We start from the raw sequence: 16,372 nt of genomic DNA, 5'->3' as shown, positions 1-16,372 counted from the left end.
TCACATAATTTTAAACCAACATGCTTCAAACTTGGAAACAAATTTCTTGAGTGAAGAATCTGCATCCCCTTCTCACTCATATGCCTGAGCCTATGATGCCATAATGCCATATCTTCTTCTGTAGAGATTAAAGCATTAACAGAATTAGAAATACCATTGCATAAATACAATGTACCAACCTTTTCTCCTTTTGCTATTACCAGGGATCCTTTAGTGACCTTCCAAGTTTTATCTGTGAAAGTAGTTACATAGCCTTCACCTCCCAACTACCCTATTGAAGTCGGATTTTTCTTCAGATCTGGAATATGCCTTACCTCCTTCAATAGCCATTGATTTCCATCCTATTGTTTTATGAAAACTATACCCATTCCAATGATTTTACAGGGTTTATCATCATCTAATAGAACCTACCCAAAATCTCCTTTAACATAATCATGAAAATGTTTCCTATCAAGTATGGCATGGAATGAAGCCCCTAAATCTACCACCCAGGCATCAATAATATTTTCTAAAGAAAGAATCAAAGCATATTGCAACACATCACCTGCTACATTTGCTTCGTGATTATTTTCTTGCTACGTGTCTCCTTCTTTTCCCTTCTGAGACTTGCAGTATTTCTTCAGGTTTTCTTCCCGCATTTCCAGCACACTATCCCCGAGCTGGACTTCGATCTACCTTTTCTTGACTTACTACGATATCCGTGGATCATTCCTCTTTCCATTTTTCTTCCCCTAGTCTCTACATTCAAAGCATTACTTGATGTCTCACGAGAGCTTTTCCATCACATTTCTTTCCTAAGGATTGCACCGACAACATCATCAAACTTTAAAGTACTAGATCCAGAGACAGAGTTACTAATGGCCATAACTAAGCCATTCCAACATTCTAGCAATGAGCACAGAAATAACAGAGCCCTAACTTCATAATCAAAAGTTACCGCTACAGAACTTAACTGACTGGTAACTGTATTAAATTCATTTAAATGATCAACAACAGATCCACCTTCTGACATTTTCATATTAAATAAACGCTTCATAAGAAATACTTTATTTGAGGCCAAGGCTTTTTCATATAGTTTGGCCAATGTCGACATTAAACCCTCTGTTGTCATTTCCTTCAAAATATTAAATGTTATCAACATCGCTAGGCACAACTGTATTGTTCCAAGTGCCTTTGTTTCGAGAATATCCCATTCTGTGTCTCTCATACTCATCGACTTCTTTGCCTTTCCTCTCAATGGTTGGTATAGATCTCTCTGGTACAAATAATATTCCATCTGCATCTTCCACAACTGGTAGTTTTGGCCATTAAAGTTTCCGACCCTAAGCATACCATCTTCCGCCATTACTCCCACTCGAACTAGGAACCCTTCTCTCCTATGAGTTTATCACCCAAATAGACCTTCGACTCTAATACCAGTTGTTATAAAATGATATATTACAGATCAATTGAACACATAAAATATTGCAGAAATATAAACACAAAAGACACATAAAACAAGAGAGACACAGATATAAGTGGTTCACCCAATTTGGATATATCCACGGAGAAACAGCTAGTCCTTCCTTTTATATTATCCAACAAACTGAAGAGATACAAACTATAATAGATGCATTGTAATTCCCTCCTCTCTCTCGCTCAATCTCCTCTCTCTTCTCGCTTAGAATACAAATCTACATAGACATAATACAATTCCCTTATATATAGCGAGGGGTTGCCTTCTAGGGAAGAAAACCCTAAATTAAACATAACTTCTACCATAATATCTCTGCCTAATGAATAGCCCAGATTGACTACGAAATTACAACATTTTACAACGCAATTTTACATCTATTTTTAGCTTCAAGGGCACTACCCCCGATTCCCCCGCCAGGGGGGGCTCCCATAGGTCACAACTACTCACCTTGGACTCCCCTGCAATGAATATTGTACGGGCGGTGTTGTTGCCCCATTATGAACTAGGGTCCAATGTGGTGATACCTTTCAATACAAAAGATAATGAGGCACCACACCCAACAAATAGGAAACTGACCTAAGCCACTGCGTTGATGAACTATGGAAGGGGACAAATACGTTACTTCAAGAGTGAGAGTTTAACAATGAGAAAATGAGATAAAGGTCAAGCTTGTGTCCTAGCTTGTACTTGGTTACACCAAGAATGAAATCAAGCATTATTGGAGGTGTAAGAAATTAATGCTATGAAACCATGAACAATAAAAATAAACATGATTAGGGAGGGTGAAATAATCACCTTTAGCATTGATTCTCTTTTGATAGAACTAGAATCCTATGAGATATTGCCAGAATAAAGGAAGAAATAACATTATTATAACCCTTGGTAAATTTAATAAGGAAAAATAATGACGTAAAGCCCTTAACCACTCTATCCGAGTAGATTTTAGGAGAGGAGCCTCGACGCACACCTAGTCAGAACCTGTAAATGCTTCAATAGACTTGGAAGCAAGGAAAAAAATGCAATTTTTTTTTTATGCCTATGTAAGAGGATTGTATCTGAAAAGCAAATTACTTCACAGTTTGAGAAAAATTATAAATAACTAGATGGGAAGAGGAAAATTACTACAGCAGTAACCCAACTTTTTCCAACAAAGAGTTGAAGCTGGTAAGGTCGAACCTGGGCTAAGTTTCCCATCGAACTTGACTCCAGGAAAAGAGGGAAGTTAAACTAACCATGTTGGACTCAAATAAAAAATTAACATAAAGAAATTAAATGAGATAGAAGGAAACTTGAAATAGAGTTATACCTGGTGTTTGTGAAGTAACTCATACAGCAAGGCATTTCTTTTCGATTAAGGAACCAACAAGAGAACCCACGCCTTAGTAGAGATGAATTAGGCTTAGCATCGAGACTACACAATTGAAAGAATGCACCAATTTTTGACTTCAATACCATTTTTAAATAAACTAAAATGATAAAGGAATGCTTCCCAAAATCCCTAAAATAATGAGATAAAACAAAATACCTTACCAGTAGTGAAATGTAGGGTAATTCCTGAGATGAATATCATATAAAATAGGGGCCAACAGGTGCCTAGAGGAGAATGGTACCACATGAAATTTCATCCTTTAGGTTGTGAAAATAAGTTGCAAATTTAACCATTAACTCAGTGGTGTGAGAAATGTAGATATTTGATAATGAAAACAATATCTCCCCTTTCTCAGTGGGACATTAGGAAAACCTAAATCTCATCCTCCTCTCAACGGAGCATAGGGAGAACTTACCCCTGGACTAGTGGGCTGATCATTGAGACCTAATGATGCTCAAGTGACAAAAGAAAAGTGAATTAAGGTTAGGATTTGTAAGAAGGCAATATGACCATTAGATCACCTCAAGTGATCTGTACCATTCACAAAAATCGAAACCAGATCTCATACAGTTGCCATATGAACTGAGAATGAGAATGATAACATGTCATGAGAGGATAGGGTCACATATAACATATCCATGTCACTTACAGCATATGCAATGGACAGATGGATCACATTAGGGATGCAATTACAACTTTAACAACCCCTTATAATTGTTGAAGTATTAAACTATGGAAGTATTAAAGCACCTCCAAACCTCATGTGACTAAAATATGTTTAAGGTTAGACCAGTGTGGGGAACCTTATAGGTATGGGCTAAATCATCATGTGGGTGTAGGAATTTGCATCATAGTTCTTGTTAATTCTTATCAACAAGGATATGAAAATAGTTATGTTTTACAACAATGCTAGAAGGAAAATTTATAGTGGCACTTGGTATATAACATTTAAGGGGAAAATGGAGGAAATGAGATATGAGTGCAATCCAACATGTTAGGAAGTGTAATGTTAATTAAGAGTAGAGTTGAGGATTCAATTACTACCTTAAGTACATTTAGCACAATAATGAGAAATAGCGAAGGGAAAATAGAGACAACTAGATAAACATGAAAGAAAAAATTTATGTGTATAATTGGGGGACATGAAAAGTGGTATTAGAGCTAAGTTTAAATTTTGGGACCTATGGACCATCACTAATTTTTTTTTTTATAGTTTCTTTTATAAACGTTTTACTATTCATGTAAATAGGAGACTAATAGTAGGTCATGTTTCTCTTTTGGTACATTGGTGGGGTAGGTTGTTGAAATTGCTGAAGAGTCTCTTGCAATTGTAATAGGAAGAGAAGAGTTATATGTTGAATTAGGAGGAGGTAGCACCACACCAAATTCTCATCTAATGGAAATGATTAAAAACCTGCAAAATGAATTAGTACAACTTCGTAATAGAAATGAATGGCTCTTGAAAGCTAGTGAGGAACAAGAGTGAACGATAATGGAGATGATGAAGAAATATAGTCATAAAAGTGTGTAACATTAAGGATTTAAAAGGAAATAGTTGGTAATTGAGTTGCAAAAATATGAGAGTGCTGGAAAATTAGATAGATCGTATTCAAGAACACATAAGAGAAAGAAGAAAATAGAGTTGTAGGGAGAATTTCAGAAAATCAAACCCCCTACCTTTGATGGGGAAAGGGAGGAATATTTTGAAGCAAGGTTGCCTAAAATGATTTAATAATTTAATGTGTATGTCTATGAAATTAATATGAAGGCATGAGTGGTTATTTAGGAGTTGCAGGGCAAGGCCACTATGTCATGGGAAGAGATTAAAATCATACAACAGTTGGAGGAAAAGGCAATGTCTTGGGAGGAATTTCAGGTGTGGTTTAAATCCAGGTACTTGAATGAATTCTATTATGACTTTTGTACCAAGTAGTTCCATGAAATAAGGTTAAGACAAATTACCATGATTGAGTCTGTTACAAAATTTACAAACTTACTATGGTATGTGCCCTACATTAAAGAGGAGAAGGAAAAAGTGCAAAGATTTCTTATCTGTTTACCAACATCGTATAATGAGGGGACTGAATTTGAAAATCCTAAAATTATTGATGAAGTGGTAAGAAAGGCTAGATTATGCTATCAATAGCTCAAAAATAGAAATGAAGGGGAAAAGCGATGGGAAACCAAGCAAAAAACAAAGTTGTCATGAATATAAAATGACATAAATCTCCTTACTACAAGCAATTTGGTAAGGAACAACAGAGAAAGAATTTTAATAAGGGAAGTGTAAAGAAGCCAACTCAGTGTCATATGGGATCCAAAGTTATGGAACCATGCAACAAAAAGGTTATAGGAGGTAAATAACGAGAACCATTGAAGTGTTGGGGTGTGGTCAACCACATTTTCCTAACAGATTGTCCGCATAATCCATGATAAATTTAAAATGTTCAAGAACAACAAGAAGAAACTATTGTAAATGATGTCGCCAGAAACATTCCTAGAATTAGTGTTGCATTAGAGTACAAGTAGACTCATCATCAATATATTATGATTAAAATATAAGGTACAATACAAAACCAATATGTTTTTGTTTTAAATGATCTAGGGGCTAGTTTAAGTTATATTAACCCCCAAATTGTGGAAAAATGTAAATTGTCACCAGAAAAGTACTAGAATACATGGTTGGTATAGTTAGCCACTGATACTAAACATAAAATAACACATCAACTTAAACAATGTTATGTGAATTTGAATGGTTATTCTACCGGAGTAAATTTAAATATATTTCCTTTAAGATCGTATGATATACTAATTGGCCTAGACTGGCTTGAAAAATAGAAAGTTGTTGTAGATTGTTTAGCTAAAATAGTAAGTTGTGTGGACAAAAATGGACAACCCAAAGTACTGAGAGGGAAAGCAAAACCAATATCACTTCAAAAAATCTCTTCTTTATAGCTAAAAAGGATAGAGAAAAGGATGGCAGGTGTACATGGTGCATGCAGAACATGATGAAAAGAAAACTGAAAAATAAAGGTTAGAAATTACACCAATCATAACAGAATTTGTAGATGTGTTTCTAGAGGAAATTCCTCAATTACACCCTCGTAGATATATCGATTTCACTATCGATTTGATACAAGGTGATACCCTTGTGTCTAGAGCCCCACACAGAATTAGTATTCCAGATCTACTAGAGTTGAAATTGCAATTACAGTAACTGCTAGATAAGGCTTATATTAGACCTAGTGTGTCACCTTGGGGGGCACCAATGTTGTTTTTCAAAAAGAAGGATGGCACATTCAGGATTTGCATTAATTACAGTCAACTCAATAGGTTAACTATTAGAAATAAATATCTGCTACCTTGAATTGATGACCTGTTTGATGAGGAACAACTTTTTAGAAAATTGATATAAGAGCTAGTTATCAGTAGCTACGAATAAAGGATGAATATATAGATAAGACCTACTTCATAACTTGATATCGATATTATAAGTGTGTATTGCTACCATTGGACTCACAAATGCACCATCAACATTCATGTCCTTAATGAATAGTGTCCTTCACAAACGTTTAGATACATTTGTGTTAGTATTCATAGATGACATCCAAGTGTATTCTAAAAGTAAGGAGGAACACCAAGAACATCTTAGGTTGGTGTTACATACTTTAAGAGAACATCTTCTTTATGCAAAACTCAGCAAATGTGAGTTTTACAAAAACAAAATTCAGTATCTGGGACATGTTATTTCTAAAGAAGGATTAGTAGTGGAACCTGAAAAAGTGAAGACTATCAAGAATTTGACCATGGCTAAAGACATCTCCACAGTTCACTCTTTTATGGGGATCATTGGATATTATTGAATATTTGTAGAAGGATTTTCAAAGTTAGCTTACCCCATTACCTCCTTGTAGAAAAAAAGAATGAAGTTTCACTGGACAATCCAATGCCAAGAAAGCTTTGACAAATTGAAACAATTGTTAACTACAAACCCTATAAAAAAAATAATTCATATCCAAATAAGCAGTTTATTGTTTGTACTAATGCTTGTTTAGAGGGACTCAGGGGTGTGCTGATGCTGGATAATGTAGTAATAGCCTATGAATCAAGAAAGTCGAAAAAACATTAACATAATTATGTTGTTTATGATTTAGAATTGGACGGTGTAATACATGCTCTAAAAATGTGGAGGCACTATCTATTGCGAATTTTTGTGTGTGTTGGTGATAGATCATATTAGTTTGAAATACTTATTTAATCAACCCAACGTAAGTGCTATGCAAGCAAGGTGGTTATATTTCCTTAGCGAGTTTGAATTTGATATAAACCACATAAAAGGGTAGGAAAAAAAATTATAGATGCCCTAAGTAGACAGGTTCATTCTTTGATAGGAAATTTTGTAAAAAGCACTAGTACATATTTTGTGGAGCATATTAAACATGCATCACACCAAGATACCCAATATCAATAAGTACAACAAAAATTAGTTATAGGGTATGCTAAAAATGCAGGACAATTACTAACTTATCAAAACACACTATATATTCCTAACAAAGTCATATTGAAAGATATGATATTGGATTAATACCATAATAAACCATATTCTGGTCACCTAGGATACCAAAAAATGATAACATCACTAAGAAAAACCTTGTTTTGGCCAGGAATGAAAAGTGACGTGGTAGAATACTTGACTAAGTGCTTGGAGCATCAATAAGTAAAAGTGAAGCATCAACATCCTTCAGGATTATTGAATCCATTACCCATTCCTAAATGGAAATGGGAGGTCATAACAATGGATTTTATTACAGGTTTACCAAGAACAAGGTACCAACATGATTCCATTATGATGGTGGTGGACATATTGACTAAAGCTACACATTTTCATGTAGGAATCTTTCTGACTGCATGGTATACCAAAGACGATAGTATCGAATAGAGATGCTAAATTTACCTTAAATTTCTGGAAGTCTCTATTTGGTGGCATGGGGACTCAATTAAATTTTAGTAATACTTATAATTCTCAAACATACGGTAAAATGGAAAGGGTAAATCAAGTTTTAGAAGACATGCTACACATGTATGTAATGGGTACACCCACTAAATGGGGGGATTTTCTTTATTTGGCAGAATTTGCATAAAACAAATCTACCAAGCTACCATTAAAATAAGTCCTTTTTAAGTATTAAAAGGAATAAAGTGTCATACATGACTCAAATGGGGTCAACCAGAGGATAAGTTAATACTGGAATCTGAAGTGTTGGAAGAAGTGGAATAGATAGTGCGAAAAATCGGGCAGAATATCAAAATAGCTTAAGACAGGTAGAAACATTATGCAGACAAAAAAACATCCCATAAAGAATTTAATTTTGGGGATCATGTGTACTTGCGGGTCAAACCCCAAAAAGGTACTCTCAAAATTGGTAGTTCTTCCAAGCTAGCACCAAGGTTTGCGGTCCTTTTGAAATTCTAGATTGAGTTGGTCTAGTTGCATATCCGCTAACTCTACCGAGTCATAGTAAAGTTCATAATGTATTTCAAGTATAATTGTTAAAAAAATATATGCATGATGCATCTCATGTACTTGACTGAAATTTGAGAGACGTGGAGCCCTAAGGAGGCTTTCTACCAGAGCCTCTTTTTATTTTGATTGGAAAGAGATTGTGCTTCAGAATCGAGTCATCGCTTGGGTTAAGGTACAGTGGAGGTACTTTAGACCCAAGGAGGATTCTTGGTAGTGTGGGGTGGTTATGAAATAATGTTACCTAGCATTGGTAAAAAATGGGGCAAAAATAGAATAAACACCGAGGATGGTGTAATGCTTTTAGAGCGGTAAGATGTGATACTCCTCTATGGTTATGTAAATATTTTTTATTTGGAATTAATTGTTTGTAGTGTGGTGGCTAGGAAGCCATAAGAAACTTAAATGTAAATACAACATCGTGATGTATTAAAGTGAATTGAATAATAAAATAAAATAAATTGGATGGTTGCTTGTGAATGAACATTAGTTAATGAGATTTTTACCCAAAAATATGGAAAAGATCAACTTCTCTTATTTACTCCGAAAAAGTCCTAGGAGTGGATTAATGTGATTTGATTAGACCAAGAGAGAAAAATGTAACAAGTCACTCAGTGTGAGGGAAACAACACTGGAAAGGGGTGAATAAAGAATCATAGTGGAAAATGAAAGCTTTAATAAATAAAAATATACTTTTCTAAAAGAAGTAAGAAAAGCCTACACTATGTGGCTAACAGAGCCTAGAAAGTAGGGCATTGTTGAGGAAAGTATGCTAGGGGAAGTAAGGAATAAAAATGCCTTGACAAGAATCAGAAGAAGTTGTTGATTCCAATGGAAAGGAAAGTCTCAGATCGAGGGAGAAACTGTGGTAGAGGTTCATGGCTGGGTCGAAAATTGCTCATCCTAAAGCATTGCAGTTGGTATCATAGTTAAAGTTTTGAAACTCTGGAAGATTGGAGAAGTTAGTATGTGACGTGTTAATTTTAAATGGTTTTATTTAAATTATAGATGTTGTTTGCCTTCTTGGTTATAAATAAGTATTGTTTGGGTATGATATGAAATACATAAATTATTTTGTATTAAGTATGTACACGGGTTACATGTAGAAATGATAGGATTTGATAGATTGTTTAAAATAAATAACAATTTGACAGTCTTTACCCTATCACGGTGACTACGTATTTGATATTTATAAGTAGAGTTATGCTTAGTTATTGATAAAATAATTTTGGATCTATATATTGTGATACTTCTATTTAGCTAGATTGTAAACTTTTGTGATTCTGCCTAATTAATACCAGAGAATTTTCTAAACTTTTAATGTCCTTTTTATACCTTGACGCGTTATTAAATTCTACCTGTAGTAAAGAGTTTAACATAGTTAACGTATAAAGGTAACTAATTTGATTCAGAATAGAACAATTAGTTTTGTAGTCCTGGGAAAAGTTTGCAAGGAAATTATTAATCTTTTACTCTGTAGTATACCAACACTTTGTATGGAAGTGGGAAGTCGTTGTAAACATTCCTGATATGTTGCCTCCAAAATTTACTATGGTTAAACTTAGAGAATTATAGTAATAACTTTTTCTTTCTATATATATAGTATCCTTTATTTCTTTTAATAATATATTTCTATATATTTATCGTATGAAGTTTTAAGGTTTCCTTAGAAGCATCCCTAATTTCTTTCCTCCAAAATTTTGTAAGATTAGATAAAAAAGTACTCTTTCTTTCTACACATATAATGTCTCTTTTTTCCTCTAATAAGAGCTTTATACGTATTTATCTTATCAATTTTTAATATTTTGATAGGAGTGCCCCTAATTCTAAGGATAGAATCAGAGAGGTGGAATAATTCTCTTGCTTCCTTCTTATAGAAATTCTATTATCAGTATCATATTAAGGACTCTTATTTCCATTATTCTTCTTATATAGCAAAGAGGGTTGTAGTAAAACTCTAATAGATATTTTTAATGTTATTATTATCAGCTGAGATGTGTAAATATTTATTTAAATCCTTTAAAAATAGATCCATTTTACTCTTGTCAAAATGTAGGTTTTTTGGACTCTCACAATTCTCATGCATATGTTTGTTTTTCATGACCAATTTTAGAGTTAGAGTTAAGGTTAAAGGTATATGACGGTTCATAATCAATTAAAATGTCATATTTACGATTTTTTTTGGATATTGGAAATCACAAAATAATTGAATGAAGATATTATCCATGACACTAATTCTAAAAGCTTAAATAAAACCCATTTAGTTATATTTTGGCTACTTAATTATGCCATTGAAAATTATAAGCTCTTTAGAAATATAAAGTCGAATTTTTTGTTAGGTCTTCTAATTTTTTTTAATCTACAATCTAAATCAAGTAACTCATGTAGCTAAAGAGGATTAATGCTTGAGTAATTACTTAGAAGAATATCTTGGTTAGATGTGATTATAGCATTAAAGTCTACTAAGAAGAGGATATTACCTTCATTCCCTAGATTCTGAATATCCTTCTTTAATTTATTATAAGGGAAAATCTCATCAAATTGTTTTTCTTATAAAAGCTAAAAGTGATAGGTGATAAATGGAAAATCCCATTATACTAAATGTACCTATTGAGGGTATCTATGTTATGAAGCCTAGTGTAAGGAGACACTATTTTTATATAAGAACTTATTTCTTCAATTCCTCTACTAGAATATTTCATGTTCCAACTTAATCACAAAATGATTAAAATAATAGAACAAGAGTTAGTATATAGAAGAAAACTTAGTATATAGAAGGTTCAGTAGCTTTGACAGCAATGGATTCCGCATGAAGAAAAACTTTCATGCATGAGAGGGTTCATCGTGCCCTATTCCCAAACTATGACCCACTAGAAAAACCACATTTCTATCCTTATTTGTTGTTGTATTATGATTGTAGATATTATGAGGGGAAGTTTTTTTTTTTTTTTAAACAATTTCATGACCAACTCTACCATGAGCTCCTGCCAAATTGTTACTCGTAGCTCCTGCCAACTTGGACCACAAACAAGAAATATCTTTAGTGCTAAATTCTTGTTTTGAATGATATGAACCATTTTCCATGTATCTTTTGTTGCTCATCCGTAAATTTTCAGATCAAGTTTACTGTGGGCTTTCGATGTCTATCCTCAAGATTCGATATACAACATAATAAAATGCATTTTATAATATTTTTTGCGAAATGATGTACATGTTAGTACATTCATATCTACTGTTCGGTACATTTATGACAACACATTCTTTGGTATCTTTGGAAGGATATGTATTTACGAAAAACATGCTGCCAACTCGAGTTAGTAGCATAGAGTAGCATTAACATAGATACCAGCCTAGATCCATCTTAACCCCGGATCTATCAAGCACCGAGAGGGATCAAATATCTAGAGGTGAAAACCTCATTTTTGAGTGAAAAACTTGAGGAATGATTGCGTCTTGAGAGATTTGATCCCTCTCAGAACTTGATATATCTGTAGTTAAGATGGATCTAGGTTGGTTTTAGTTGTGTGCGCTCATACAAAATTTGTTGAACCTCTAACTATTTTGATCATTTTAAGTATGCTAAATACGTCTGAGATTAATGTTTTCAATTTAATTTTAACTTTTCTTAGTTAGATCATTTTGTTGAGATGAGAGAGACTGTTAATAACTTGAATGATGAAATAAAAAAAATTAAGTGAAAAGTGACAATGTAACAATTTTGAATGCTATAAAATGTGAATAATAAGAATATAGTCAATTACAAACAATCTTCACTGTGATCAATAAGAAACTATTTTCTTCTATCGTTCTTATTGTCACACCTATTAGTTATTTTCTATTACTTTGTTTGAATGCAAAGTGATTACAATTGTTGAATGATGGAAAATGGGAATAATAAGAATGTAGCCAACTACAAATAGTTTATAGTTTCAAGATAATTTGAATGCTAGAAAATGGGAATAATATGAATGTAGCCAATTACAGTCAGTTTATAGTTTCAGGAAGAAGACATTTCGGGCAAGTGAACATTTTATTTAGGATGAAAATTCAAGTATTGTATTTATGGTTAAACTATTGTAACATAGAATTCAATTCATGTCATGAATAATGTTTATGTGCTTACAATGAGAGAGTGTGTGTATGTTTTGGGAGCGAAATAGAGGTATAGATGGAGGGGGGGAGAGAGAGAAGAAGGGAGAGGCGAAAATAGGGAGGGAGGAAGATATATAGATAAGGAGAGAGAAGTGTCATAGAGAGAGAAAGGGAAGAGGGAGAGAGGGTGTGGAAAAGGGAGAGATAGATATGGATAGGGAGTGTATATGTTTTGGGGATGAGATAGAGAGATAAAGAAGGAGAGACAATGGGAGATAGAGATATAGATGGAGGGGGACAATATGTTCTTACACTAAAATCAATGCACACTATTGATATAATTACTTTGACATTAATGTACATCATACATCTTGTTGCATCAAATCAAAAATCAACATCTACACTAAAATCAATGCATCTAGTGCAAAAAATAAAAAAGGATTAGAAATCAACATCTACACCAAAATCAATGCATCTAGTGTAAGGTATTAAAGAGGATTAGAAATCAATATCTACACTGAAATCAATGCATATAGTGCATGTGATGATATAGTATTAGAAATCAATATCTATACCAAAACCAATGCATCCAGTGAAATAGGAGTAGAAATCAACATCTACACTGAAATCAATGCATCTAGTGTAAGGTATTAAATAGGATTAGAAATCAACATTTACAATGAACTAAATGCTTCTAGTGAAAGTGATCAAATAATATTAGAAATCAATATCTGCACTAAAACCAATGCATCTAGTTCAAGAAATCAAATAGGAGTAGAAATCAACATCGACACTTAAATCAATGCATCTAGTGTAAGGTAGTAAATAGGATTAGAAATCAACATCTAAACTGAAATCAATGCATCTAGTGGAAGAAATAAAAGAGGATTAGAAATCAACAACTACACTGAAATCAATAAATCTACTTTAGTGAAAAATAAATATTCACAAATTTCTAGATCTAAGTTCTATGTTTGTATTGGTCTCTCTATGTATCTTTCTTCTTCCCTCTCTCTCAACCTTACATTCTCTGTCTATCTCCATCACTCTATCCTTCTCTCTCGCCCGCTCCCTCTCTCCTATGTCTCTCTCTCTCTCCACCTCTCCCACCCTTTCTATATATTTCTCTTATTCCCTCTCCTCCCTGCCATCTATATTTATACCTCCTTCCATCTCTCCTTATTTGATTCTCTATCTAAACCCTTAAACACATATCTCTCTCTCTCACTCTCACTCTCTCTCTCTAACTCTCTCCATCTATATCTCTATCTCCATTTGTCTCTCCTTCATTATATATCTATATCAGCCTTCATACACACACTCTCTCTCCATATATCTATCTATCTATCCATCTCTCCCTCTTTCTCTCCATGTCTATCTCTTACCTCTCTCTCTCTCTCTCTCTCTCTCTCCCCACTCCGTCTATATCTCTATCTCAACCCCCAAACATACACTCTCTTTCTACATCTATCTATCGCACTCTCTCTATCCCTCCCTCTTCCTCTCCTTCTCTCACTCCCTCCCCCCCTCTCTCTCTCTTCCACTTCTCTCTCCTTATCTATCTCTCTTCCTCCCTCCCTCCTTTTTCCTCTCTCTTCTACCCTCTCTCCCCCCTCCATCCATATCTCTATCTAACCTTGTCTCTCCTTTTGAACCCCAAAACATACACTCTCTCTCTCTCTCTCTCTCTCTATCCGTCTCCCCTTGTCCAATCCCTCTCCTTCTCCACCTTTCTCTCTCTATTTCTTTCTTTCCCTTCCAACTCCATCTCTCTCTCTCCTCTCTCTCTCAAGTCATCTTTATGTTCCTTCCTCTCTCTCCCTTTCTCACCCACCTCCCCTTGCCTCTTCCCCCCATCACACACACTCTCTCTCTCCACCCTCCAACTCTGTGACTATCTCCCTCTCTCTCTCCTTCTTGCTCTCCCCCTCTCTCCCCCCTCCATATCTATGTCTCCTTGTATCTCTCTTCCCCTTCTTTCCCTATCTCTATCCTCTCCTTTTCTTTCTCGCCCTCTTCTCCTCTCTTCCTCATTTCATCTTCATCTCTCCCTTATCACTCCCACTCTCTATCCACCTCTATCTCTCAATGTCTATGCTCTTCCCTCCCTATATTTCCCCCTTCCAACTCCATCTCTCTCCACCCCTCTCTTTCTCTCCTCTCTCTCAAGTCCCCTCACTTTTCCTCCCACTCCCTCCCTTTCTCTACCACCTCCCTCTGTCTCCCCCCCATCACACACGCTCTCTCTGTCCACCCTCCAACTTTGTCACTATCTCCCACACTCTCTTCTTCTGGCTCTCCCCCTCTGCCCCCCCCCCATATCTATGTCTCCATGTCTCTCCCTTCCCCTTATTTCCCTATCTCTATCCTATCTTTTTCTCTCCCTCCCCTCGTCTCCTCTCTCCTTCATTCCATATTCATCTCTCCCTTATAAATCTCTCTCTATCTCCACCTCTATCTCTCAATGGCTTTGTTCTTCCCTCCCTCTCTCCTCATCTATCTCTTCCTTCCTCTCTCACTGTCTCTCCCATCTCTATGTCTCTCTCCCCCACTCTATTACCCCTCCACCTCACTCTCTCTCTCTCTCTCTTAAATATGATCCCATTGTATTTTATTTAATAAAGTATCTAAATTTAAAAAAAAAACATAATTGGTTGTCAAATATTAAACCTATATTTTTTATCAATCATGTCAAAAAAAATACAAAAATAGAAAACTTAGAATAACCATGCAATATCTTTCCTCTATCATTGTTAGTCCCTTTTCTTTGTTTCTTTGCTTAGATTGTTGGGTAAAATACATCTATCTTCGTTCTTTATAATATTATTTATATTATATAAATTTCATATTTGTATATATAAAAGTATTTCATTTTTAATTTATTAAAACCTTTTTGCTTTTAGATTTAATTAAAGAATGTTATAAAATTATTTAAAATAAAGTATTTGTAAAGTATTTTGATTTTGAAATAAGTTATGGTTTTTTGGAATGTGGTATTGTAATGAAATAATTAAAAGCCTAGATCCAGAACATAATAATCAAAAGCCTGGATGGCCCTTGGTATTATGATTTTTTCCCCTCCTCTCTCTCTCTCTCTATCTTTCTGTTATTGGCCCATGGTATTGTAAAAAAAGCTATTTAGAAGTGAATAATATCCATGGTAAATATTCATGATTAAAAGTTTTCTTATATTGTAAATCATAATTTTTTATCGGGTTATCTAACATCTTGCATCTCAAAATTAACATCGCACATCTCACATCTCACATCCAACATCTCACCTCTAACGCTCACACATATAACACTCACCCATACACTCTAAACTACACTGTAAAGTGCCTCTCAATGCAAAGATATTTCTCCCATATATTTGCATAACGAAATAAGCATATCTGCATAGATATTTCTCCCATAGATTTGCATTACCAAATAAGCATATCTACATAGATATTTCTACCATAGATTTGCATTAACATAAGCATAGACACTTCGGAAAATACCCTGTCTTGGTGTACTACAAACAGCAATAATTTTATTGCTAAAATCTTATTATCAATGATTTGAACCACTTGCAATACATTCTTTGTTGTTCATGTGTAAATTTCCACATGGGGTTTATTGTAGCCCTTGGGTCTCTGTAGTCCAGATCCTCTCCATAGCATAATAATTAGCCGTAGTCTAATGACACTGCATTTTTGCCCTAAAAATCATGAAAATTTCAGTCATATTTTGAGAAAATTTGGCAAGGACTTTTGTAAATCCAAGTTACAATTGTTAAATTTTAAGATTTTAGGTGCCTTAGAGGTTTTGATGGGGCTGAGTCCATTTCCACCATCAAAAACATGATTCAAACATTGTCTCTACAAGATTTTTTTAACTTTTTCTACCTAGACCACTTTTAGCCATCCAAACTATTCCTTCACCTCCCTAGACG

This window comes from Pinus tabuliformis, chromosome 1_2 (genome assembly GCF_031772625.1).
Source record: "Pinus tabuliformis cultivar Carrire ecotype Pingquan chromosome 1_2, CPIR1, whole genome shotgun sequence".
Classification (NCBI taxonomy): Eukaryota; Viridiplantae; Streptophyta; class Pinopsida; order Pinales; family Pinaceae; genus Pinus; species Pinus tabuliformis.
Note: the sequence above shows the minus strand (reverse complement) of the source record.